This window comes from Tachypleus tridentatus, chromosome 6, assembly GCF_004210375.1.
Source record: "Tachypleus tridentatus isolate NWPU-2018 chromosome 6, ASM421037v1, whole genome shotgun sequence".
Taxonomy (NCBI): domain Eukaryota; kingdom Metazoa; phylum Arthropoda; class Merostomata; order Xiphosura; family Limulidae; genus Tachypleus; species Tachypleus tridentatus.
This window is the reverse complement of record NC_134830.1, coordinates 142,009,512-142,036,343: the sequence shown is the minus strand read 5'-3', so window position 1 is coordinate 142,036,343 and position 26,832 is coordinate 142,009,512. Positions and strand designations below refer to the sequence as shown.

The following is a 26,832-nucleotide window of genomic DNA, read 5'->3' as shown; positions in this document are numbered from 1 at the left end:
CAACACTTTATAATACATTTATTTCCTGGGAAATCAGTGAAAAAAACAGCAATGAATCTTGCAAGAGTTAACAAGCTATTTAAACAAACAATAACATATAGAGAACTGAATTATTGGTAATAAAATATTTACTCACTGACACTCCTGCAATGTTTAGAGTCACCTAGTGCTTAGAAAAGAAAAAACAAAATATATCTAATGTTATTATTATTATTGGTCTTTGTGACTTATCTGTCACATAACATAAACAACCATTAAGTTGTAATATAAAGGTACAAGATCCTTGAGTATAATGATAAGATGAAATTGATGTTACACATTTAGCTAAAGAACTTGTAATTTCTGAAATTTAATCATTTGGACTTTACATTATTTCTGGAGGATTTTGTTAATCATATATTATAAAATATAGGTACTAAAGGTACTGTTGATATAAATCTACAGATAAGATACTGTATCCAACTGTACTCATAAGAAACTCATTTGGGTTTAAAGATTATTATTATTTAAGATTTCACTGAAGGTTCTATTAACATATTCAGTTCTTTAAAAACATGGTGACAATTAAACAGTATAAAACTCACTATTTAAACCTTTAACTCAGAGTTATATTTGTCTGTCAGAGTTAAACTAGTCATCAGGAACTGAAAAGCACTCAAATTATATTTTTTCATTTCACCCTGATTTTTAACCTGCACTTCAATACCTTAGAACTGGAGAACTTAGATGGTCAGCCTTCCTTCAGTCACTCACGACAGTTTACACTTAGGTTAATAAGTCACATAATCAATTTTTTCTTCTTTTACGTTTCGGGTTGCTATCAGAGGTTCACCTTTACAACCAACTCTTGTCAATGCTTCTCAAGCAGATGGATAAGGTAAGTCCCAAGGAACATCACTATCTATATATCTGATGGAGAGATCAGATCTGTATACATGATGAAGAGATCAGATCTGTGTTTGAAGTAATACAAAAGAAATAAATGGATTTTAAACAAAAAACAAAATAAAAACACAATGAAACTATTTTAAAATAAAAATTATTTTATAAACTGTTAAAATAAAGTTTCAAAAATTACTGAAGTATAAACAACTTAGATCGTGATCTAACAATGATCAATAATTTAATTAGGATCTTTCTTTCACATGTGCTACATAACAATGTCGTGTGTGTAGGTATCACCAGTTTTTATCTCCCACTATTCACTAAGAAACAGAATCATGCTAACATTTTAGAAACACCACAGTATATCAACCTCCAATTAGTAACCAATATATACCTGCCTTTTTTTTTTCTTGGACAATTTATGACACTCTAATAAATGTAAAACAATGTTGAATGTCTCAGTGAATCTTTGAGCACATTAAGTCCTCATGTGTGTAAATTTTTAAATGGTCCTTAGCCGTGAAGAGTAAATTTCTCAGTGTATCCAACAAGCCTATTTTACCAAATGTTACTGGTGAATAATCATTTTCCATCTTATTGTTAGTGTTAACGAAGCAATAGTTTTTAGTTTAGTGAGGAACACTGGTAAAGTGACATGATCCATTAAAATACATTTATGTCCTTTATATAAGTATTGTTAAAAAAATGTCTTTACAAAGTCTGTTAACAGTTAATAATTATTCAAAATAGCCTTGAACTGCAAGAACTACCATCAGTCAAACTAACCTTTAAAAGTAGAAACATTAAAATAGTATAGTAATTACCAGGTTGATTTTTAGTTTTGTCCCTATTAAGTAGCTTGTTAAGGTTAAGAGATAAATAATGCAAGGCCAGGTGGTTGAGGTGTTTGAGTCGTAATCCGAGGGTTGTGGGTTTAAACCCCTGTTACACCAAACATGCTCATCCTTTCAGCCATGGAGGTGTTATAATATGATTGTCAATCCCACTATTCATTAGTAAAAGAGTAGCCCAAGAGTTGGCAGTGGGTGATGATGACTAGCTGCCTTATCTCTTGTCTTATACTACAAAATTAGGGACAGCTAGTGCAGATAGCCCTGAAGTAGATTTGAACAAAATTAAAAAAAAAAAAATGATGCATAAACTTAGCAGGAGCAAAACTAAAAATCAACCTAGTAATTAGTATACTGTTCTTATATTGGTGATTTTTTTCACTCAACTATCTGCATCTCCAATAGAAGTATATTCAGCATAATATAACACTAACAATGAAAACTACACAAAAAACACCAAATTCATATTGAAAAATAACAATGAGGATTTAGTTCTGATGTCTATGGGTAACTTACTTTGATCAAAAGTTTTTAGTTTTCACAACCTATCCAACACGTCAGAATCATAATTCAGAAGGCACATTATTTATCATTACATATTTCAAGTTGCCTTTACTTGAATGTGGATTAACAGTGATTAACTGTCATTGTTGTTTGATTTTGTGAAAAGCTATGCAATGGCTGTATACACTACTCATTTCCAATTTTGAAGTAATGGACTAAAGGGAAGACAGTTAGTCACATCACCAGATAAAACATTGATTAACTAGTGTTCTTGTTTACTTAATTTTGCACAAGGTTACACAAAAGCTAGATGCAGTAGCTGGCCCCATTTTTGAAGAAATAGACTACTACCTGCTATAAACTGATGGACTAATCGAATAGTGGGACTTCATCACCATTCTTATAATGCATCTGTGGCTCTTATGTAAAGAGAAAAGTTTTTTATTTGACAGTAATAGTGGTGTGAACCACAAAACTTCAAATCCACAGTCCAACATCCTAATTAGTGTAAGCCACCCAAGTCATAAAGGGCTTAAACCAGGAATAGTTCTTGTGGAGTCTTGACACTATCTCCTACCCTTAGGGCATCCTAACTGTACACAGTGCTCACAGTAAAAATTCTTCAAGTTTTCTACAAGTATACAAGAGTTTTCATGTTCTTAAGTTTAAAATTTGTATAAATGGAACTAAGTTTTTTCCAACCTAAATCTTTTACTCTGTACACAATACTACTCTTCTCTCACATACTTTCATATACCAAGTTTATAATATTGAAATTTCTCATTATTAACATTCATATTCAGAGAGGTTATAAATTTGTTTTTGATTACAGAAACGTTCTTAACAAAATAAGAACACTGGTCTATTTGGTACTCCAGGGATGTCCCTGTGTACTCACTTTTTTATTTTGAGGAATTCATCATTTTTCTTGTTAAACTCTTATATGCTGCTAGCCCCAATATTACTGATGACAAATCGTTCCATAAGTTAATTTCTTTGTTATAAAAATAAAACTGTCTTAATTGGGGCCTCATCTTTCTATTCAGAATCTTAAGTGTCTTCTCATCCTATTATCTTTAGAAGACAAAGATCTTTAACCTATATCCTTAGCACAATCCTGAATATTTCAAAGAGAAAGTAATAGATTTTAGCTCATCCTCATAATATAACCATTCCTCTTTTGCAATCACCTTTGTATCTATTCTCTGAACCCCTACCCTAAGCCCTCACCTGCACAAGCTAAACGTATTTTTATTAGATTACACTTGTCATATTCTATTAGGATTATCAGCCATTGTATCCTTTGATTGCAAAAGCTTAATCTCCTTTTAAATCCTCCTGCCATATTCCACAATTTACCTTTCCCTTTATCCAATGCCTCTAACTGCTAAGGATCGATCCTATTTTATGATAACTTCCAATTTATGAATTCTACACATAAATTGTGCAAAGGTCCCAAAAAAAAATCCAGTATAATGATTGGGAAATATTATATTATTGATATTACTACTGATGTAGAATGGAAACTGGAATTTAAACTTTTAACACATTCGTGATTTTGAAAATGTGCAAAGTCAACTTCAACTCTAGCAGACATCAGATTATGATGTTTTCTTATTGTGGATAAGACATATAGAGATGGTGGCTCCCACTCTCTCTACCTGTATCTATTATTTATCTTTGTATCAACAATGCTCTAATCAAACACTTAGAAATATACGCTAAAAGTTTGAAATTTAAAAAAATAAACAATCAGAAATTTGACTAGTGACCATTTCTAAATGTGACTGCTGAAAATGGATCGGTAATTTTTTATCCGGACTAATAAGATATGCCATTCGTCAAGTCTTAGTAAAGTGATTGATAAATTAATTTTCTGGCTTAAAAATGTTGTTGTTTTGAATTAAGCACAAAGCTACACAATGGGCTATCTGTGCTCTGCCCACCACGGGTATCGAAACCCCGATTTTAGCGTTATAAATCCACAGACATACCGCTGAGTCACTGGGGGGCAGTTAAAAATATATACTTAGGAGACTAAACAGGTTTACTTTAAAGTAACTGAATTGTGTTTCAAAGGAAAAAATAATAACTCTTCACGTTTAAGCTTTTTATTTTTAACACTAATCTGTTGCAAAATGGAGTGGCGTTAATTTTCAGCGCTGTCTCATATATTAACACTTTTTGTCTTCACAAACTGAATAACCTGCCTTCGTCCAATTTTCTTGACAATAGACCTTAAGATATCACTTCCCTTGGATATATGTGATCCTACCCAAGATATAAAATACGTTTTGCTTTATCCTGTGTCTACTTCAGCTTAAATCGAGTTCTCAGATTTCAGAGGACAAGATATTTCTAATATAAACCTTTCCAAATGGGAATGGAGCGACTGAGTTAACACATTCCACTGATCTATATGCTTGGCTAAAAAAATGACGTTGGTAAGTTTTATTTTCTACTTAAAACATTATCGCTACAAAATATGTTGTCTGCACTATGTCTCCCACGAGGGATTAAATCCCAGATTTTGGTGTTGTATGTCTGTAAACTTGTTCAATCACTGGGAGGTGGGGAGATGCTCTTTAGGTTTAGCTGCTATTCTGAGTTATTCTTCGAACCTTATTAAAGGAATGAAAAATATATTTATAGATATTTTAATATATCTGATAACAAAGCTATTTAGGCCTCGTGCGAGATAAAAAAAAGATTAAATAAATAATTAATATTCGGAAAAAATGAATAAATTAAGTAAGAAGTTACATTTCACATTTATACGTGCGTTAAAAAATACTTCTCTTTTTTTCTACAAAGAAAATATATTCAAGTACCTAACAGATGGCAGCACTTATAGGAGTGGGACACGATATTTCCGTGAAACATTAAACGGGGAGGTTACCATGAAACGATTGATATATTTTCATATCTAACAGTTTTATATTACATGCTTCTAGTTGATGGATAAGATCAATAATTTTTAAAAGAATTATCTACAAATAATCTAAACTCATTCAATTAAGTCAAAAGTGCTTATTACCCAGCACAGTAAATTCTTTCTTAGTGATTCGTGACGTTTTTAATATTCTATTTTTGTACGAGTATCAAACCAAGAATCGAACAAAAACACAGTATGTATTAAACATAATAACAGTATATTTAATTAGCCCTTCTCATTACCAGGTTAACGTTTCGCTGACTTTGATCAGAGGATGACAAGAAATGTTCAACTATCTTATACTAATCAAATATTTTTTCGATAGCTGTCGAAAGGTTTTGGTATTAAAGTTTTTTAATATACTGAATTAAAAATATACATAAATGGATAGAAGAAGAAAAAATATTTTGGGAGACTTGACCGTTAGGGTTATTCTAAAAACTCGTGAGTGAAGACAAAGAAAACCACATTATATAAATCATATTACACCTGCATTAATCAATGCCAAGAAAGCTGTTTGTTCAATACTAGTTATACTCTAGACAATGCATTGATGTTGACGATGTTTATGTCATAGATTTTCATGACTCAACAACCGTTACGGTACGAACGAGTTTCAAACAAACGAATTGTAATTATTATATATTGTATGTGAGACGTTTTGCAGATTATTATGTTAAGATATAACATTTATTAGTTAATTTGCTTGTTCACTGAAAAGTTACGTGCAAAATAAGCTAAATGACCAGGTCAAAGACCTCTCTCTCTCTCTGTCTTCGAGGCACAGTCGTTCCTAATTTTGAACTGCAGACCAGAGGAAGACAACCAGTCGGCAGCGCACACCCGTATAACGCCCCTATAGATGAAGGTGTGATAGGTATTTAGTATCCCAAATGTTGGACACCAATCACTCAGATCCCTAGCCTGATACGCTAAACTCTAGGCCACGCTCGAAGCCCTTCTGTGGTTAGAGAAAGTATGCTACGGGTTTATGTTAAGAAAGAAAATGGCAAAGATAAATTGGTTTTATCTGGTGTTATATGTTTATTGCACAGTAAGAGTTCAGATCTATATCAGTAAACGTCGAACTTGGTCTTGTGATAAGACCTTAAATCTGAGGATTCATGGTTGGCAACCCACTGCTGTAAAACTGCACCCTTCACTTTAGAGCTATGGATGGGATATAACAGTAAAATACGTTTATTCCATCGGACTATAATAGCCGAAGATAGTTACTTTTTGCTAGTTATCTTTGGTCAAGACAACAAGCTCAGAATTATAGACAAGTAGCTGTTGGAAAATCTACAACTATAATTTTTTTCAGATGTCAAGTGTATTTTGTTTCTAACAGTGTGTTAGGGATACTTACAGCTGACGTAGTTCCATAAAGTGACACTTCATCACTCTGCTTGTTAGTGGTCACACAAACACAGAAAACTGGAGAACATTTTGTGTTCCTCAATTGAAGCGAGGGATAATTTATGTTAGTCTAACTTTCCTCTCTCAACTGGCCTGATGATCCCCGGAATTATACAAAAGGCCTCGTCAGAAATGGATAGAGCAGACAGTGTGGTTAGCATATTATTACACTATTCTTTACTTGTAATCAGGTTATATAATTAACTACTGTGCATAAATTATATCTCATTCCGTTTTACAAACTGATCTTAGTGTATCTGTTCTTAAGTGTAAAGCTTCATAATAGGCTATCCGTGGTTTGCCTACCGCGGGTGTCGAAACCGCTTTAATCGTTGTCGATCCCCATACTTACCACTGAGCCACCAGGGGGCCGATGTTGATAACATCAAATTACCATACAAATTTCCTTTTATTTTTAACTTTAGGTCTGGTTGATAATTAATTATTACACTTTTTTTTTTACTTACTCTTCTTGAATACTCATAGACAGTTTTTTATTTTGTACGAAATTAATTTGGTATACCCCAAAAAAAAGTATAAAGAGAAGTATTTTTTCAATGTCTGTGCCAGTATAAACCTAGTTTATTACCTCGCAGAAAACTTTCTTTCGTTCGTTTTCTCACCCCAGACACAAAAACCGGATTATTTCCCTCAGAAGGTTAAAGATCACCTCTGTCTTTAGTACGTGCTTGTTGTAGCATTTTCTCTGTTGTGGCCAAAGTGAAGCCGGGTTTGGGCGAGTTAGCGAAGTGATGCTTGAAGCCTAGAAATAAGTTAAAAGTAAATTATAATAAAGAAACAACGTCAGGTACTGAATATATATATATATATGTGTTTATATATAAACACCAAAATTATATTTCACTGTTCTTAATTTCTCACGTAAGTATTTTAGACTATCATCAACAAGATATTTCTCCGGACGAACAGTGATTAAAATTTTTGTTTGTATGTATAAAAATGTATTTTCTAAACAAACTGCTAATATTCTCACTTAGAAGAACGGATGTCGCTCGAACTAAATATCTTAATCGTATAGCACACGAGGGCAAAGTTAATACGTTTACGTTGTTCTACGTTCCGATGTGTGATCGAAGTCTTAAGATAACGCTCCCTCCCCTAGTAGCAGAGTGACACGTCTGTGGACTTATGATGCTAGAAACCAGATTTTGATACCAGTGGTGGGCAGATCTCAGATTGCCCTTTGTGTAGCTTTGTGCATAACAAAACAAACTTAAGATGGCGATCAATAAACAGGTACGAGCATAGAGATAAAAATAATTATAAAAACATCCTGAAATCAAATCCACTGAGCAAACTCGCATACACAGACTATGCTAAATTTTTTTTTGCAACAAACTGTAATAACCTAAATAATTAAATAAATCGGCACTCTATTTCGAACTACTTTAATTTTATTCACTTCCATTTTGAAAACTAGTTAAGCCTAACTTTTCACTCTCACGAAGACACTGATTAACAGTTATCTGTGGTTTATATATATATATATATATTTTATATTTATATATTTATTTAAGTAAATTTATATAAAGATAAAAATATAAAATATTTTTATATCTCTATAAACTTACACGAATATTTAGCCTATACCAGACAAAATAAACATTCCATACAGCTATAGTTACTGATAAAACTTCCATAATAACTTAAATGTTGAGTTAGCTTATTAGTTATCACTACTTTAATGTTGCTCCCCGCTAGTACAGCAGTAAGTCAGGGGTTCGATTCCCCTCGGTGGGCTCAGCAGGTAGCCCGATGTGGCTTTGCTAGAAGAAAACACACACACACTTTAGTGTTGAAGTTGTATGCTTTGTTGACAAAAAAAACTACAGGGTGGCAGTCTTTCGATCTGATGTTTTGATAATCTGCCATGTTTGACATATTTAGACAGAAAAAAAAAAAGGTCGGCAAAAAACTGTGGAACAAACACAAGTTACGTGGAAAGAATACACATTTGGATAAGAGAGTACAACTAGATGTTAGATGTATGTGGAAAAAGAACAAAAAAGATTACACATTCAAATAAAAAATGCTTTAATTATTGCAGAAATAACAGCTCTGAGTGTACTTAAACGTGAAATAAATACATTTTAAACAAAATTATAGTACGGCAATCAAAATTAACATCTAAACCAATGGCTCTTTGTTGATTCTTTTAACACTGACCGGATTAAGCCTAGATTTTGATTTCCCTTGTTTAGCTGTGTGTGTTTCTTATTACAAAGCCACTTGGGGTTATGTGCTCAGCCCACCGAGGGGAATCGAACCCCCGATTTTAGCATTGTAAATTCGTAGACATACCGCTGTACTAGCGAGGGGGTGGCTTTGTTTAGCTATTTATAAGTTTTATACGGGATCTACCCTGTATAGTTTATATTTCATATAACTAAAAACTTCTTTTAACTTACACATAAAGTAAATCTCTAAATTAGAATTTCAGCGTGCAATACTTACCAGTCTTGTTAATAATGAAATTTGGGTTGCCATTCCCTCCATTGTCCCCAAGTATAACAGAACTCAGTAAAGTATTAATACGAGAACGTACGTTTCTCGCTAAGAAAGCTATGTGACCTGCGTTTGAGGCCTAGCAATAAATCATCACCAACCCCAACTTTACACATCGAAACAGCAGCAAAAGTAATCAGTAGTAAACATTGAACGTAAGACAATAGAGCATCTCAAGCTTTAGCCCAGTTTCTCTGGAAATGGAAGCCTTTCTTACCTAATAGAAAACAATAAAATATCACAAGGTCCAGTACAGTCTCACATCAAATATGAACTTTCTCAACTTAATAGAAAAAAAAAAAAAAAAAACACCTCAAAACACCGTGCGATTTCTCAGAAAATATTTGTTTTGTTTGTTTGTTTTTGGGAATTTCGCACAAAGCTACTCGAGGGCTATCTGTGCTAGCCGTCCCTAATTTAGCAGTGTAAGACTAGAGGGAAGGCAGCTAGTCATTACCATCCACCGCCAACTCTTGTGCTACTCTTGTACCAACGAATAGTGGGATTGACCGAACATTATAACGCCTCCACGGCTAAAAGGGCTTCATTATGGTATCTCATAAAAGAGAAACGCTAAATACTGACATATTCGTAACTTTCTCTTTATTGTGAAAATCTTCAAACAGAAGACATTTTGTAATACGAAATTTATTGATAATATATAAAAGTTATTTTTGTTTTCAGTAGTTTTATCAAAACTGAACTATCGAGAAGTAGTTTGAATTAATTTGAGTAAGCCTACTCATGTGGTTATTCTTTTATTTTCTATGACATTTCATCTGTTTACCCATTATGACATTACTATGCATTTTATCTGAGTGTCTTTCAACTCTACCTTTGAAATCGCTTTAAAACAAATCATTATTGTGTACTTGGATATTTTAAAACGTTAAATAACTTTTATATTTTATGTATGAAAGTTAATTTTATTAAAAATACACACATTAACTGTGTTTCACTATTCTTCCAATTGTTGAGTTCTTTTCTAATTCACGTACAAAATATGTTATTTTCAATTGTGTAAAACAAAAAAAAAATATAAGACAAGCAACGAGGAGCGTCGCTAGGCGCTGGCACACGGGGCTCATGCCCTGATTCCATTACACACTGTCCTGAATCTCCAGTTCATGACTTCAGAAATCGGAATAAAAAAAGCATGATCAATATAATACTGAAACTTCAAAACTTCCCACGTCTATGGGCCCGAGCCCCGAATCTTTTAAGTATCTAGCGATACTCCTGCTAGCAACCATAAAAGTATCCACATATTACGTATCACTTTATAAAATGTAATGTCCTGAAATTTTAATAATTATGATAATGAAAAATTCCCACACAATTGTTTCTAATTTATTTGTTTGTTTTTTGGTAACTGAAACACAACTCCAGCCAGGTGTTCAGCTGTACAAATTGTTGGTAAAAATAAATAAAAAAACTCATTACTATAGCTAAAACTTTTTAAAAACGTATTAAACATGTTTTATTACACTTCACCCAAAATATGGCGGAACAAGCGGTCAAATCTACAGGACAGACGAAACTACAAGGCAGACTAGTTTCGACTTAGGTAGAGCGCGTGGCTTTGAAGGACTAAGGGGCCCTATTTTTTATTACAACGAGGATTTTTTAAAGTTAAATGTACTGAAATTGAAGATAAGGTGTATTCCAAGATATGAAATGCTAGATGATAAAAGGTTAATCAACTCGTTAAAGTCACCCGTCACTTATTAAATCAATCAAACACAAAAAGGAAACATCAAAGCCAAACTAAATTTAGCTTTTATAAATCTTCATGCAAGCCCATTGAACTCTGAAATAATTTTAACATATACCATCTCATCCGCTAAACCTCTCCCCAAATACATTACAGATAAGGGTCACACTTTATGATAGGTGCCAGTTTAAAACGTCCCCCTCCTAATGCCTTTCTATTTTGGTTTTCACAACAAAAGAAAAGCTGCTGCAAATTATTCAAGAAATTAAGGACGACCCCTCTTCTGCTGTTTGGGTGGAAGACGCAACAGGAAAAACGTGAATGAATGTAACAAAGTAAAACTATTATCTGGGGAGGTAAAAGTTTTTTTTTGTTTTTTTTTCCATTTACTGTTTCTTCTAATGTAAAAGTATATAAGGTTCACAACTTTATTTACTTTTAAACGATATTCTTAAATATATATATATATATATATCGAAATAATTTTCTCTAATCAAACTGTATATTTAATATGGCCTTGATGATAAAATGTGAATAAAATAATAATACTGGCTCACTCAAATACAAGCATGTTATTAAACGTTCCCGGTTCATACCTTGACTATTTGATCACACAACGTATAATTTGATCACAGCTAGTTAATTTAAAAGTTTTAGGAGAAGAGAAAAAAACATTTATTTCTAGCAAGAATCTATTTTATTAATTTTTGTATCCCAGTGAACCGTGAAATATATAGAAACATAGTAGGCGATATTAACTGTATTTGGCTATGGAATTCAGGTTATAAAATTAACTTTATTTTAATGGTTAGGGGAGACTGAAACAAGTCAGTTTTTATATTTATACTACAGCCTCCAAGTGGCTAAATGGTAAATTTATGGGCTTATTACACTAAAAATTGGGTTTTGATGCCTGCAGTAGGTATAGTACAGATAGCTAATTGTGTAGCTTTGCGTTTAACAATAAACAATTGTTTTTACCGGAACAAAAAGTAAATAGCACAGAAATACAATATCTCAGAATAAATCTTTTTTCAATGAGATATAGATGACGCCCGAAAAGCAAATAGAAAACTGTAAAGTGGATTATTTTTTTCTTTCCGAAAGCTACTGTTGTGTAAGATTAATTCGTTCTTTTACTAGAAATCTATCGTTGTGTTATGAAGTTAATTCTTTCTTTTACAGAAAAAAAAAAGCCTGATAGCGCGAGTTGCTGTTGTTAAGGAGCGAGGCCGATCAATAATTCTGTAAGTGCACGTGCAGCGAGGGTGATGCTGTATTACAACAGGCATTCGTTCTTGTTCTAACTCACGGTCGTCCTATTTACTCTAACAGGCACAATCATCTCATTTTAACAAGATTCGTATAGTGTTTTACCAGGTGGTATGTACTGTCTCAAATCTCACATTCTAGTATCAACACTGGAAACAGAAAAGTAGTCAGCTAATAAGTCAGGTTTTAAAGTCACTGTCTTCTGTATTTAATAGTTGTAGATATCAAAACTGTAAACGTGTCAACCATTAAAAAAAACAAACAAATAAAATAATCGAATTGTGAGTGAAATACAGTCTTTCCTAGCGGTTGTAAAACCTAGGCCTAACTTCATATTCAAGTCTAAATCTCCCACCATTTATGACCTAAAAGATCAGATCTCCAGTTCCAGATAAGTATCTAAATAATTTCAGTTAGTCAACAAGAAACGAACATCCGCCCCAAGCGTTACACAGATTGCCCTACAGGCGATCGCCCTTTTCAGTATATACGCGTCACTCTGACATAATGCTAAACCTAATCTCGTAAATTCTCGCACGCTTTTCACAGCTCTACTTCACAGAACGATCGGCCCCTCTAGCGGTTGTTAAATATAATATGTCAGTGATGATACTTGGTTCATCACGTCAAATTACTCGATTATTTGCATCTAGAAATAACACGAACCGTTAGCAAACCGTGCTGTTTCTTTCCAGATTTCACTAAATATTTCACAGTTCTTGGACCTAATCTGGTCAGCACTGGATGTTTTCCTATAGATGTGTAGTTCACTTCTTGCTGAGGTGTAACTTGTTGATTTCTTCTACAGTTGGTATATTTCCTAGACCCTAATGCTTGAACAAAACAATAAACTGGTTTGTTGAAGAGAGCATCTATAGAAATCTGTTATAGTACCTTTCTACAAATGTGTGCATTCGCCAAAACAAAGTTTGTGCTAAATAGCTGAAGTATACTTCATAATCAGGTTCTAACTAAGTGTTCGATCTCACACCACTGAATCGTTACTCACACATATTTTATGAAGACAAACCTGTGGTTTTCAAAGCTCTATTAAGCCATAGTTAAAACAGGCCTCCTTCCAAATAAGTTAAAAAAAAGATTACACAGTGTTTATTGTTTTATACTAAAATTTCCTGAACCTAGGTGTTTTTTTGATGTCACGAATGTTTCTTGATTTTGAAAGTATGTTTGTTTCGAAAATTCGCGCTTGATTATCTGCGCCAGCTGTACATAATTTTAAACTGAGGTGGACAGAGACAACTTAGTGCTCGGTACCTACCGTGAAGTCTCGGGCTACTGCAATCGAACAGTAAGATTTTATCGTTATTCTCATTACGCACTTGTCCAAACGTGCGAGGCCCGGCACGGTCAGGTGGTTAGGGCTCTCGACTCGCAATATGAGAATCGCGGGTTCGAATCCCCGTCACAAAAACATGTTCACCCTGTCAGCCATGGAGACTTAATAATGTTACAATCAATCCCACTATTCGTTGGTAAAAGAGTAACCCAAGATTTGGCAGTGGGTGGTGATGACTAGTTGTCTTCCCTCTAGTCTTACACTGCTGAATTAGGGACCGCTAGCACATATATCTCTCATGAAACTTTGCGCGAAATTCAAAATAAACCAAACCAAAAGTGTGGCACGCTAACCTCCACGTCACACCCGTCACGAAGAGTACCTTATATACACGAGTTAGAGGTCCCTAACACTCACGTAGAGCTGTTACTAATTTTAAACTACTGACCAGAAGGAAGACAATCTCCGCTGCTGTTGGGGTTCGTTCGGCTTTTTTAACAAATGATATTACTCAGTGATTTAGTGCTAAATTTAGAAAGTTAGGACACGTCCCAAGAATTCTCTCCTTCTTTGCTTGTTTATTATAGGTAATTTGATGTTTTGTTTGTTTGTTTGAAGTTGAGCACAAAGCTGGCCCTCTTTGGTACAGCGGTACGTCTGTGAACTCACATCGCCAAAAACCGGATTCTGATACCCGTTGGGTGCAAAGCACAGATAGCCCATTTTGTTGTTTTGTGCTTAATTCTAAACAAACAAACAAACATAAAGCTACACAACTGGCTATCTGTGATTTTCCCATCATAGGCATCGAAACTCGGTTTTAGCATTTTAAGTCCTCAGATATACCACTGTACCACTAGGAGGCATTCTAGAGCAAAACCACATTTAGCTATATACTGTATCCACTGCGAGGGCGCAGTTAACAAAATGATTCTCTCCCAGAAAAAAAACCAAAAAAAAAACCACCTAAATTTATCCGATATAAGAAAATTTCGAAGGAAATGTATTTGGTTTCTTTCTATCACATATATTTTTCAAGAGATACACATACAATTCCAGGGGTTTATAACACAAGTTTCTTGTTTGGTAAATATGATGCACACATAATATTGATATTATAGCCAAATAAGAGTTAATAGAGTAGTATATGTATTTAACAAACAGTGTTTTATGAATATACAGTGTGTCCAGAACCAAACTCTATAGTTTTCCTTCGTTATATATACTAAACTCTTCTTAACCCGATGGGTCAGCCGTAAGTTCACGGAGTTACATTGCTAAAATCTGGGGTTTGATTTTCTTCGATGGACAGAAGACAACTTTCACCATATGTTCGTTTGTTTGAATTTCGCACAAAGCTACACGAGGGCTGTCTGCGCTAGCCGTCTTTAATTTATCAGTGCAACCCTAGAGGGAAGGCAACTAACTGGTCACCACTACTCACTGCCAACTCTTGGGACACTCTTTTACCAACGAACCGTGGGATTGACCGTAACATTATAACACCCCCCACGGCTGAAAGGGCGGGCATGTTTGGTGGGACGGGGATTCGTACCCTTAACTCTTAGACTGCGAGTTAAGTATTTTAACCACCTGGTCATCCCAGTCCCCCACATATGAATATACTACACTGTGCACCGTAAAGGTAAAGGCAGTTCTCAAATTAGGCCTGGCATGGCCTAGCGCGTTAAGGCGTGCGCTTCGTAATCTGAGGGTCGCGGGTTCGCGCCCGAGTCGCGCCAAAACATGCTCGCCCTCCCAGCCGTGTGGGCGTTATAATGTGACGGTCAATCCCACTTTTCGTTGGCAAAAGAGTAGCCCAAGAGTTGGCGGTGGGTGGTGATGACTAGCTGCCTTCCCTCTAGTCTTACACTGCTAAATTAGGGACGGCTAGCACAGATAGCCCTCGAGTAGCTTTGTGCGAAATTCCAAAACAAACAAACAAACAAACAGTTCTCAAATTGCTTTGTTTGTATTTCACTTTAATATATACAACAAATTGTTTGTCAAAATACTGCTTTCTTTGTATTTTACTTTTAATATAATCAAGATTGTTTATCAAAAGATTAATCTGTGTTTTACTTTTAATACAATCAACAGATTGTTTGTCAAAATACTGCGTTGTTTGTGTTTTACTTTTAATATAATCAAGGTTGTTTGTCAAAATACTGCGTTGTTTGTTTCATTTTAATATAATCAAGATTGTTTATCAAAAGATTAATCTGTATTTTACTTTTTTATACAATCAAGATTGTTTGTCAAAAGATTTATTTATTTGTATTTTATTTTAATACAACTAACAGTTTATTTATGAAAAGATTGATTTGTTTGTATTTTACTTTTAATACAATCAACACATTGTTTGTCAATTTATTTGCTTGTAAGTTGGTTTCAACATTATCATGATTGTCCAACTCAAGGACTTTCCGCAGAACAAAAACTAAATGATAGGTCTTCGAAAATCTAGCCGTGATAGAAAACTTTCAATTAGATTTTCAGGTTCGGGTTAGTAGAGACAATAATCTTTACAACATATTAGGTAAGAAACGCAAAACTATACAACTACGGTTATCACTCTATTTATCTAATATGGCTGTCGTCTTTTCTAATTAATTAGATATTCAGAAAGTTAATGCTTGAAGTTAATGATTAAACTGAATTTCATATAAAACAGGGGTTTTCAACTTAAAGAGTGCCCCGAGGGCCACAACTATATTCACGAGTCTAGTGGCGGCGGGGGGGGGGGGAAATTATATTTTTGTCAAATTGTTCGTGTATTACGTAATGCAAGATAAAGAGTGAATAGATCCACGATGTATGTCCTTTCAAGGTGGTTATATGAGTTACGACTGGGGAAGGAGTTAATCTGAATGTGACTTACATGATACTTGGACGGGCATATTTGTGAAAAAAGATGAATTTCATTGTGAAAATAAAAGAAAAATGTAATTTAAACATGTTCAATTACGTAATAAATAAGTTTAATGAAAAAATGCTGCATATAAAAGGAACTGGAATAGCAAACATATCTATGATATTTAACATAGTAAGAACAAAACATTTCCAACGTGAACTTTGAGGTCGCTCAGCAGCACTGACCAAAGCGGGTATGTTGACCTGGAGTTCTGTCGTTGCTAGTCTCAGGAGATGATGGTATAATACGCCAAGGTGTACGTGATATAATTTAAAAGCTATTACTGTCAAGTTATTACTGTAAAATTATAGAGGCATAAATAATATACATATAGGTGCACATAAAATAAATTTTAAAATTTCATTTGTGAATGTCAGTTAGAGCTTTCATGCATTTTACTTCGCAAATCAGAATTTTTCATTTCTTCACTACAAAAAAAAAGTAGTTGTTTTGAATTAAGCACAAAGCTACACAATGGGCTATCTGTGCTCTGCCCACCAAGGGTATCGAAACCCGGTTTTTAACGTTGTAAGTCCGCAGACGTACCGCTGAGACACTGGGGGGCTTATAAAAGTAGGTTATTTTTCAGTAGACCTACGCGGGCCACACAAAACCATGCCGCGTGCTGCCTGTTGGAAATCCCTGATATAAAATATTCCATATTATAGACATTTTAATATACAACAAGGCCCAGCATAGCCAGGTGATCAGGAGCACTCGACTTGTAATCCCCATCACACCAAGCATGCTCACTCTTTCAGCCGTGAGGGCGTTATAATGTGACAGTCAGTTCCAGTATTCGTTGGTAAAAGAGTAGCCCAAGAGTTGGCGGTGGGTGGTGATGACTAATTGCCTTCCCTCTAGTCTTATACTTCTAAATTAGGGACGGCTAGCGCAGATAACTCTCGTGTAGCTTTGCGCGAAATTCAAAAACAAACAATATACAAGTAAAACACACGAGAAACAATTTACATTTGAAATATGAGGGAAGCAATGCTCACCCTCTGACTGCAAGACTACACCACTGACGTCCTTCTTACAAAGTCTGTGAATTTATTATAATCCACTTTCCAAAACTCTCATGAAACTGAAAGTAAATTTGTAAGTTGGTGCTTTGAACAAATATCGCAAAATAATAGTTAGACTAATTTCATTTTTTCCACCTTACAGAGTAAATATTTTGCCGTAAGCCTGTTCTGAATTAAGCAAAAAACTGCACAATCGGTTATCTGTCCACCACGGGTATTCAAACCCGCTTTCTAGCGCTGTAAGTCCGCAGATATATCGCTGTGCCACTAGGGGGCTGAGGTGAATTTCTAGTATTGTTTATTTCTTAAGATCTATTATACGAACATGCACGGTAATATTTCACTATATTCTCATGACATTATGTATCCATTGTTACCATTTTTAAATTTTTTTTACGGACGAGTCTCCAGTTTATTATACTACAAGTAACCGGGAATTTGAATTTCAATTTAGAATTTAATTGTTCAAAGTTACAGACAACAATGAGTCTTATATCCGGTCCAGAACTGAATATTTTATCCACGACGAACAAATTTATCCTGCGTTTATACTGTCACGCATTGCTTAAGGTAGCTGCAGTTACAACAGAAAGTGTTCATACCTCTGCGTCCCGAGTGGTTTTTTGCTCATAACATAATTTTTATGCAAATTAAACGACAAATAAAGTGTTGATAAACAAATAACCAAAAATAGGAGGAGCAGAAAGTGTTCGTACATTTCAGAACGTGTGAAAAAAACTGACATTCCCTTAAAAATTTTGTTCAGTTTGGCGAATAAACTACATTATACCATTCCAGAACTAGACACTGGGTTCATAATTATTGGAATTTAGCCAGCAAAACATTTACTTTTGGCAATTTAGCGCCGTCTCCGTCATTACCTGCTTGGTCATCATGGCGAACAGGAAACAACTGTCCAGTGATTTAAAAAACAAAATTATTTTAAAATACAAGACTCGTGTGTCTCTTTCCGGTATTACTACACAACTTAATGTGCCGAAATTTACTGTTCAAAGCGTAGTTGCCAAGTTTAAGCTTACAGGATCAACTGCTAACCTCCCTCGTTCCGGATGCCCCACCAAAATTCCAGAGAGAACCAAGAGGAAGGTTCTCAGAGAAGTTAGTAGGAACCCTCGTTTAACACGTAATGACATACAGAAACTGGTAAGAGAAACTGGGGTTGAAGTAAGCACCTCTGCAGTTACGAACATGTTACGCTCTTCTGGGTTCAAAGCATGCCGTCCTCGTAGAACTCCATATTTAAAGCCTGTTCATTTAGAAGCACGATTATGGTATGCAAGAAAGCATGTAGATAAACCCTTTACTTATTGGAAGAGTATTCTTTGGTCAGACGAGACTAAAATCGAGCTTTTCGGCCACAATGATGTTCGCTATATTTTTCGTAAGAAGGGGAGAACGAAATCTTCCAAAGAACACCGTCCCTACAATTAAACACGGAGGTGGCTCGATCATGCTATGGGATTCCTTCAACTCTTCTGGTGTAGGCAGTCTTCACTGTGTCAACGGAATCATGAAAAAAGAAGAGTACGTTGATATATCAGGCACTTATATCAAGAATGATGCTCGGGCGTCCTTGGATCTTCCAGCACGACAATGACCCTAAGCACACATCGAAATATCTGCAATCCTGGTTGCAGAGGAACCATATAAGCGTTCTGGAGTGGCCATCGCAGTCACCCGATCTCAACCCAAAAAAACGTTTGGCATAAGTTGAAGACCAGGGTTCATCAGTGTCATCCGAAAAACTTGCAAGAGTTGGGTGCTTTCTGTAGAGAAGAATGGAAGAAAATACCAGTCGAGTACTGTCAAACGATCATGGAAAGCTATGAGGAGAGATTGCGCCAAAAAATTCACCTGAAAGGCCACACAACTGATCATTAAAGTAGACGCACGAACACTTTCTGCCCCTCCTATGTTTGGTTATTTGTTTATAAACAGTTTATTTGTCGTTCAATTTACATAAAAAATTATGTAGATATGTGTTTGTATAATATTTATAATATACTTTAGTTTCATTATCCTAATCGTGATACTTTTTAAGTTATGAGGAAAAAACTACTCACGACGCAGGGGTACGAACACTTTCTGTCGTAACTGTAGCTTGATTACCTCACTCCGGTTACAAGTTCACTTCTTATCGACGATATTTAATGTCCTCGTAGAAATAATAATGTCCGAAGTAATTCATTGAATGTTTGCAATGTTCGAAATCTTAATAAACGTTCCTAGTCAAATTCTCTAGTTTTCGATTAACAGGCGTTAATCGCAATTATGGCTTCCTAAGCCTATAGCACACTGACAGTAACCGTCTGTCTCTCAGCTAGCTAATTTTTATAGGAAAACGCGAGTTTGTAGAAATTTTAACAATGTTCTAGCTCGGTTTTGTAAAACAAATATTGTTGATTCTATTTATCAAGAATCATTTACAGAGTTAGAAAAACTTGCGCAATACACAGTCAAGAACAAACGTCACAAACTACACTGAAACAAACAGTAGTCACTAAAATAAATCCACAACGATAATAATATTGTTGGTTTGGCTTTCTTACTCCTCATGTGTACACATCATTAGTGGAAATAGGCCTGAACAACAGGAACCAGTGAAAATATGCTTAGTGTGTTTCTGTTTTTCTGAGAATAAATATAAATCTGAAGAAAAAATTGTAGAAATCCTCTGCGGTAAGGAACTGATCACAAAACAGTGGCGCTAAGTCAATTATTTAAATGTTAACAAAATCTAATTGTTAAGTAGTTAATGAAATTAAAAATAAATATTGACATGCCTACTTTTCTAGATACGAGAGCGCAATCTCGGCGTGATTTGAAATTTGTTTGTTTACAATAATGTGACCTTGCATCCTAAAACTGGGACGTCGAAATTCGACGGACACCTACCTTAGAATTTATTTTTTATTATTTTTGTGAATGTTTAAAGCAGACAATATATGTGTAATAACTAACACACAGCATGGCCTGGTGTTTAGGTGAAAATCTCATGTTCGAATCGTCAACCCCCACCCACAAAACATGCTCGCCTTTTCAGTCGTGGGAGTTTTATAATGTGAAGTGCCATCCCACTATTCGTTAGTGAAAGAGTAGGCCAAGAGCTAGTGGTGGGCGATTTTTGACTAACTGCCTCCCTCTAGTATTTCATAGCCAAATTGGAGATGGCTAGGACAGATAGTCTTCGCGTAGATTTTAACGCGAAATTCAAGCCAATAACTTAACAAACAGTCTAATCCCCACTTTTCTAGACGTATTGATACATTTGATAAACAGAATTATACTCACTTCGTTTTCACATGATAACAGTTTTCAAAAGAGTACATTTTGGTACCAAAATATGTATAACATCCCTTTTTTGTTTTTCCTCTGGGGCAAGCCTCCTGATATGTACAGGGTCCAGAGAGTAAAACACAAGCATTTCTATCACTGAATCTCTTATCTTGTAAACAGCAGGGGCAAACGCAAAATACATGTGTCTGATATCTATGACAAGATATAGTTTTCAAGCGTCTTTACAATATTAAGTTAACAATTTCACTATCTCTGTCATCCCTGAGGCAAGTTGTCCTGTTTGAAACCAAAATTGAGTGACGTATGAATACGACGACAGAAACAACAACTGGTTCTCATGACGGCCTAACCATTCCGTAGCTCTGTATTTAGTTACAAATAATTTGAAATATGTTAGCAAAATTTCAGTCTCGCTATTCGGGTTAATTAAAAACAAAACAAAAACTTTTGTGGGCATGGTACCAAGTTTTGTGGACTTCGACCTTTCATAATCTTCTCACTGAAGTGCTAAATATAAAAGTGAACAGCAAAGCTGTATAATGGGCTATGTATGGTCTGGTTTTCGAAGGGATCGAACCCTGAATTTTAGCTTCATAAGTCTTCAACATTTTTTTCGGAATAACGTGAATATAAATTTTAAAATTTGCTGAACTTATCAAAAATATTATGTAATATACGTCTTAAATTATGTATTTTTCTGAATACATTTTTGTAACTGTAACGTAAATAAAATGTCACAAGATTTGCGAGGTCACAATTAAAAAATGGGAAGAAAAAATGTTTGACGTCATCTTTGGACTGAGTGAGTGGAAAATATTAACACTTATTTAACCATCCAAGCTCGATGACAGACTTTTTTTTTCTGAACATTCTGTAATACATCAATATCAAAATAAGACAAGACTTTAAGGTATAATATACTTTTTTATGACTATTAAATTATAATAAAAACATATAAATTGTTTCTCGGACAAAAATAAGAGAGGTAGATTATTATTACGTCGGATGATTAACTGATTTACGTTTATCTTAATTCCGTTTCATTTACTTTTTCACTCTGAACAATTAACTTTCAGAATATTTATAGATCTCTGATTACGTAAAGAAACAAGTTACGCTTTCCTTCAATCGATATGTAAATTAAGATTATGTAAAACACTTGATTTATCGAGCAGTTAAATACTGAAAGACGCTAGTTTTATGCATACGGCCACGACTAATTACAAACTGACGTTCGTTTGAATTTATAACGATAAAACTTTTAAAATCGTCATATTTATACATATCACTGAGAGTCATCTTTAAACTATAATTACAAATTAAACTTTTTTTCAAGGTGAAAGATTCGACTCTAATGTCATGGCGATTGTACATTGTTTACGTATGTACACGTGTCAGTTGTGAACAACTCTACATAAATTCAACGGCTAGCCACCTAGCGGTTCGAATCAAAGAATATCTGTAACCGAATAAAATAAATCATTTAAATGCTTACACACGTCAGCAACACGTGTAATGAAACGGTGTGTCAAACTGTTCATCATTATCTGCTTATCAGAGAACAAACAAAAAATGTAAAACAAAGAAACTCTTGATTAGACATTTAGAATTAAGCCTAAATGATACATCGTCTTTTCCTATATGCTTAAGTTATAGGTACTATTTGAGCTCTATTATAGAGTTTTACGTAAAAAACATGTGTTTATGAAAGAATAAAACAAAAAAGATAGAACTTTCTAGAATATTTGGGTGGTCGTAGAACTTCTTTCCCACCCCATCTTCGTACTCATTTCGGTTCAAATTGTCTTCAGTCTGTCAAATGCTGACATCGAGTGACCTAGCGGAATAACACTCCCATTACCGCCTGTTGAGTCACGTGATTAAACTACTATTATTCTCACGGTTACCCAAATAAATGGATGAATGGACTAGTCAAAAACACAAACAGAAGTTTTCCACAACGTAGTAAACATGAAACGTCACGTTTCATACGAACATGTCCACCATGTGTTTTCTTTAACCAGTAAGGCCGACACTTATAGTGAGACAGGAATGATGGTCAATATGTGTACGAAAAGCACGTGCGTAGCTCTGAAAGTGACGAGAAAGACGCCTTTCAGAGTTGCAAACACAAGGACATTGTCTGAAAAAAAAGTGCTTTTTAAAAAAATTACTACTAGCGGAGTTATAATAGCCTTGACTACGCGATATTTTTTCTTCTGCAGACTTACCCGTTTCGATACCCGTGATAGGCAAAGCATTAATGACGTATTCGGGTAGGGGCTGGAGGGAGCTCAGCCCCAGGGCCCATGGACTTAATGACGGCCCATTGATAAATTCATTCTACGTAAAATTACATGGAAGGTTGGGTCCACAGAACCTTAAATTCGCCACTGCAGAGCAAAAATAGCCCTATGTGTAGCTTTGTGCATAATAATAAAACAAACAAATTGTATATATCTTATCCCCAGCACTGGGTAATCTGTAACATACAGCATCAACAGTTACTTTGTGTTACAAATAATTTTAGTTACAAAACATAATCCACAATTTAAATGTGTTACACCGACTGCTGGTTGTAACACAAAATAGTAAAGGTTATCGTAACTGGTGTTTTTAAATTACAGTAATCGTATCAGAGGTCACTAAAGCATCAATATTATTACAATTGTATAGCACAGGTATCACTTATAAATCTACGTAAACACACATAACATTATCAATACTTTACAATGATTTTGAAGTGCGTTAGTTAATTACAATGTGTATATTTTTTCCGTACTAATTTTCTAGACGTTTTTCGTGCAAATAAACGTTGTATGATCGTCGACTAGTCGCAAGCTGTGTCCAGTTTATATTTGTTTATTCACCATCGAATTTTATTATTTCGTTCTGACTTGGTTTGCAACAAGTTCGAGGAAACTGAAATCTCAGGTACAAGCCCGAAGCTGAATAATTTCACTCTTTAGTTAACATTGTAGTTCGAAATTCTAGAGACAAGATACTCACCACTCACCCACTTTAGTATCATCCATCTTCCTACTCGTACTCTAGTGAGATTTGTAACACTGATAGGCCTGGCGCCAACTAGGCGGAAATGGAAGGGAAACTCGTTAAAGTAGCGATGCGATTGTTAATTTTAAAATAAAAAAGTATATATTATCAAATATTTCATAGATAATTGCCCAATTTTAAAAAAAAATTGCTGTGTTTTCCACAACTTTTTCCTTCATCGTTGATTACGTATAATACAACTGTATAAATTATTCTTCAAAGCAAGAAATATTAAAAACAATATGTACATTGAATACATGTACACTATACCTTTTTAAAACTTTTTCTCTTGAGAATTATAATATTTGATTCATATTTTTTTCAAAATACCCCGAATGAACTACATTTTTATTCGAAAAACAGTTTATTAAACATCGTGTTCAAATTTTAAATTTATTATTCTACTTTCTAATTTTCTTTCTACCTTTCTATTATTCTACTTTTTAATTGGTTGAATAGAAGAAGAGAAGAACTATAATATACAGGTCTTGTGAATTTCAGTTGATTATGTTAAATTTATTTTTAATGAAGTTCACATCATTGAACAGAAACAAAAGCTACTCCACTGTAGGTCCAAGAAAAACAGAAACGGTTATTTTTATCTAGAAAAATTTTAATTGCTCCATTCAGCTATTTTCGGACGATTTGGGCAGTTTAATTTTTACCAAAGTAATCCCGAAGAACGGACTATATTAGTGAACTATCAGGTCATTCCTTAAGTAATGGCCGATTTTAGGTTCAGAAAAAAGAGAAAGGATTTCAAACGCTTTTAATGTTATTTAATCAATAATGTATGTTCCATTATTATTGATTACTTCCTGCCAACGATTCACAAACTTATGAATACCACTTGTATAAAATTCTTGGGGTTTTGAGGAAAAGAATGTAAAGAGGGTAGTTTTCACATCTACATGTGTTCCAAGTTCTTTTCCATCAAGATAGTTCTGCAAACTTTGGAATAGATGATAATCAGATGGGACAAGGTCTGGACAATAAGGAGGATGTGGAAGTTTTTCCCAGTCTAGCTCGTCAATCTTTGCAAATGTGATCCTTGCTGTATGGATTCGTGCATTATCCTGGTTTAACACAACACCTTTACGATTGATCAAAGCAGGTCTCTTTTCTCTCAGTGCAACATTCAAGCGCTCTGACTGTTGACAATAGAAGTCTGATGTGATGGTTATATTGAGTTGCAGCAACTTGAAGTGGATCACACCAACAATATTCCACCTAATGCTTAACAAGACTTTCCTAGGGTGGAGGTCCATTTTGGGCTATGCTTTAGGCAGTTTATCTGCACTGAGCCATTGCCTGCGGCGCTTAACATTTTTATAATATATCAATTTTTCATCTCTAGTTACTAACCTGTTAAAAAAAAAAGTGAGTTACGTTCACGAGAGTGCAGAGAAGTGCAAATGTCCACCCTTGCTCTAAGGTTGGCTCTGTCAAATCATGGGGGACCCATTTTTCACGTTTTGACACCTTTCCAAGCTGTTGCAGATGACGGTGAACTGTTGAAAGAGTTGAATTAAGCTTCTGTGCCAGTTCTTCAACTGTTATAACACAATCTTCATCAAGTGCAGCTAGCGGCAAGTCATCATTAAACTCAACAGGATGACCTGAACGTGGTGCATCACTTAAGCTGTAGTCACCTGATCTGAACTTCTGAAACCACCTTCAACATTTTCTTTCATTGAGAGACTTCGCACCAGAAACACCTTGTATGTTTCGTGTAGTTTCTGCTGCACTATTTCCTTTCTTAAACTCATAAAGAATTATATGCCTAATGTGCTCATCAGACACATCCACCTCCATAAGGGTTTATTTGATTAATGATCTGAGAAAGTGTAGTTGGATTAGTTTCTTTTATTTGTCTGAACATTTTTATACACATCCTGTTACATATCTTAGTCATTAAAGCCTTTTACAAAGACAGAAATGATGATGCACTTTCTGTATCAAATGTTCAGACAATACTTATGGGATGACCTGATGCAAATCTGAAATGAACTGTGTGGTCACGTGGTCAAGAGACCCTGATACTATTAGCTTGAGGAAAGGAGTCGATATGAAGTTCAAATGTTTTTGGGTATGGATATGTGAACTTAATGTTCCCAGTTTGTAGGCCTTAACTAATAGACGTGAGCCAAGACACTAACTGAAAACACAACTAGTTTTAGTCAGCGTACTTAAATTAGATTTTAAACTGCAGATACAATTGCAACCGCTGAACTGTTTTTTTCGTCTGTCTCGAAAGTAAGTGGAGATATATCACGTATAAGAATTATTATTACTATCCAAACATATCTTAAACATTCATTATGACACATGCCGCCAGGTGACAGTTGACTCACTTTAGGCTAAACTAACCTCCTTGTCGGTTATAATATTTTATGGTATTCTGATATATAAGTTACTACTTTAATGTTTTAAAATGAGAAGGGAGGCATAGCGATCAAGTTAAGAATTATATTTTTAAATTGGCTTATCCCGTGCATTCCTCAATAGGACAATGATAAATTTACCGACTTAGAAATTTGGGGTTCGATTCTCTAAATTTGGCTTTGCTCTAAAACAAACAAACGTGTGTCTAAAACACAACGTTCCTAAGCTGGTAATGATCGGTTTAGTCGAAGTATAAACCGTCTCGGTGATAGCTTTCGAGTTCAGCCTCTGCGTGTATGTAATGATTGTAATTAGGGCCGGGGTAAAATTCTATAGAAAAAATGTTTTTGTTTTCTACTTCATATTTTTGTTGTTGTTTGCTTCCTTTTGATATTTCAAACTTATTTCTGTACAATAAGACATGCATATTGGAATAAATAACCCATATTTTATCCTTAATAAATAAACATAATAAAAGTTACTTATAATAATAATTTATTACTAATGTTACTAGATGTCCCAATAAATTTGGGATCGACCCAGTTTTACCTTTTTTTTCGTTCTACTCTGATCAGAAACAGTTCAATTATCATTAATAAACTGATCCAGTTCTCTCTCCCTCAATATGAGTTTAATACGTATTATTTGTGATTATGCACAACCCCTTTAAATTTACTTAGCGAATCACCGCACAAAGGCAGATCACACGGTGCAATATCAATTCTTCCGG

The 26,832-nt window shown here is 34.7% G+C and overlaps 1 long non-coding RNA gene across 8 annotated transcripts; it reads right to left on the bottom strand.

Annotated features, from left to right (window-relative positions):
* LOC143253888 (uncharacterized) lies at positions 1 to 23,807 on the bottom strand. Of its 8 annotated transcripts, none has more exons than XR_013029880.1 (4): positions 23,673 to 23,781; positions 9,070 to 9,337; positions 7,184 to 7,357; positions 1 to 953 (listed from the first exon to the last, which is right to left on the bottom strand). It is a non-coding gene; the product is annotated as an uncharacterized LOC143253888 (long non-coding RNA). The 8 variants fall into 8 exon arrangements; XR_013029883.1 differs by lacking the exon at positions 23,673 to 23,781 and adding an exon at positions 20,658 to 20,983 and having other exon boundaries at positions 1 to 909; XR_013029881.1 differs by lacking the exon at positions 23,673 to 23,781 and adding an exon at positions 20,658 to 20,764.
* Positions 23,808 to 26,832: the final 3,025 nt, after the last annotated feature.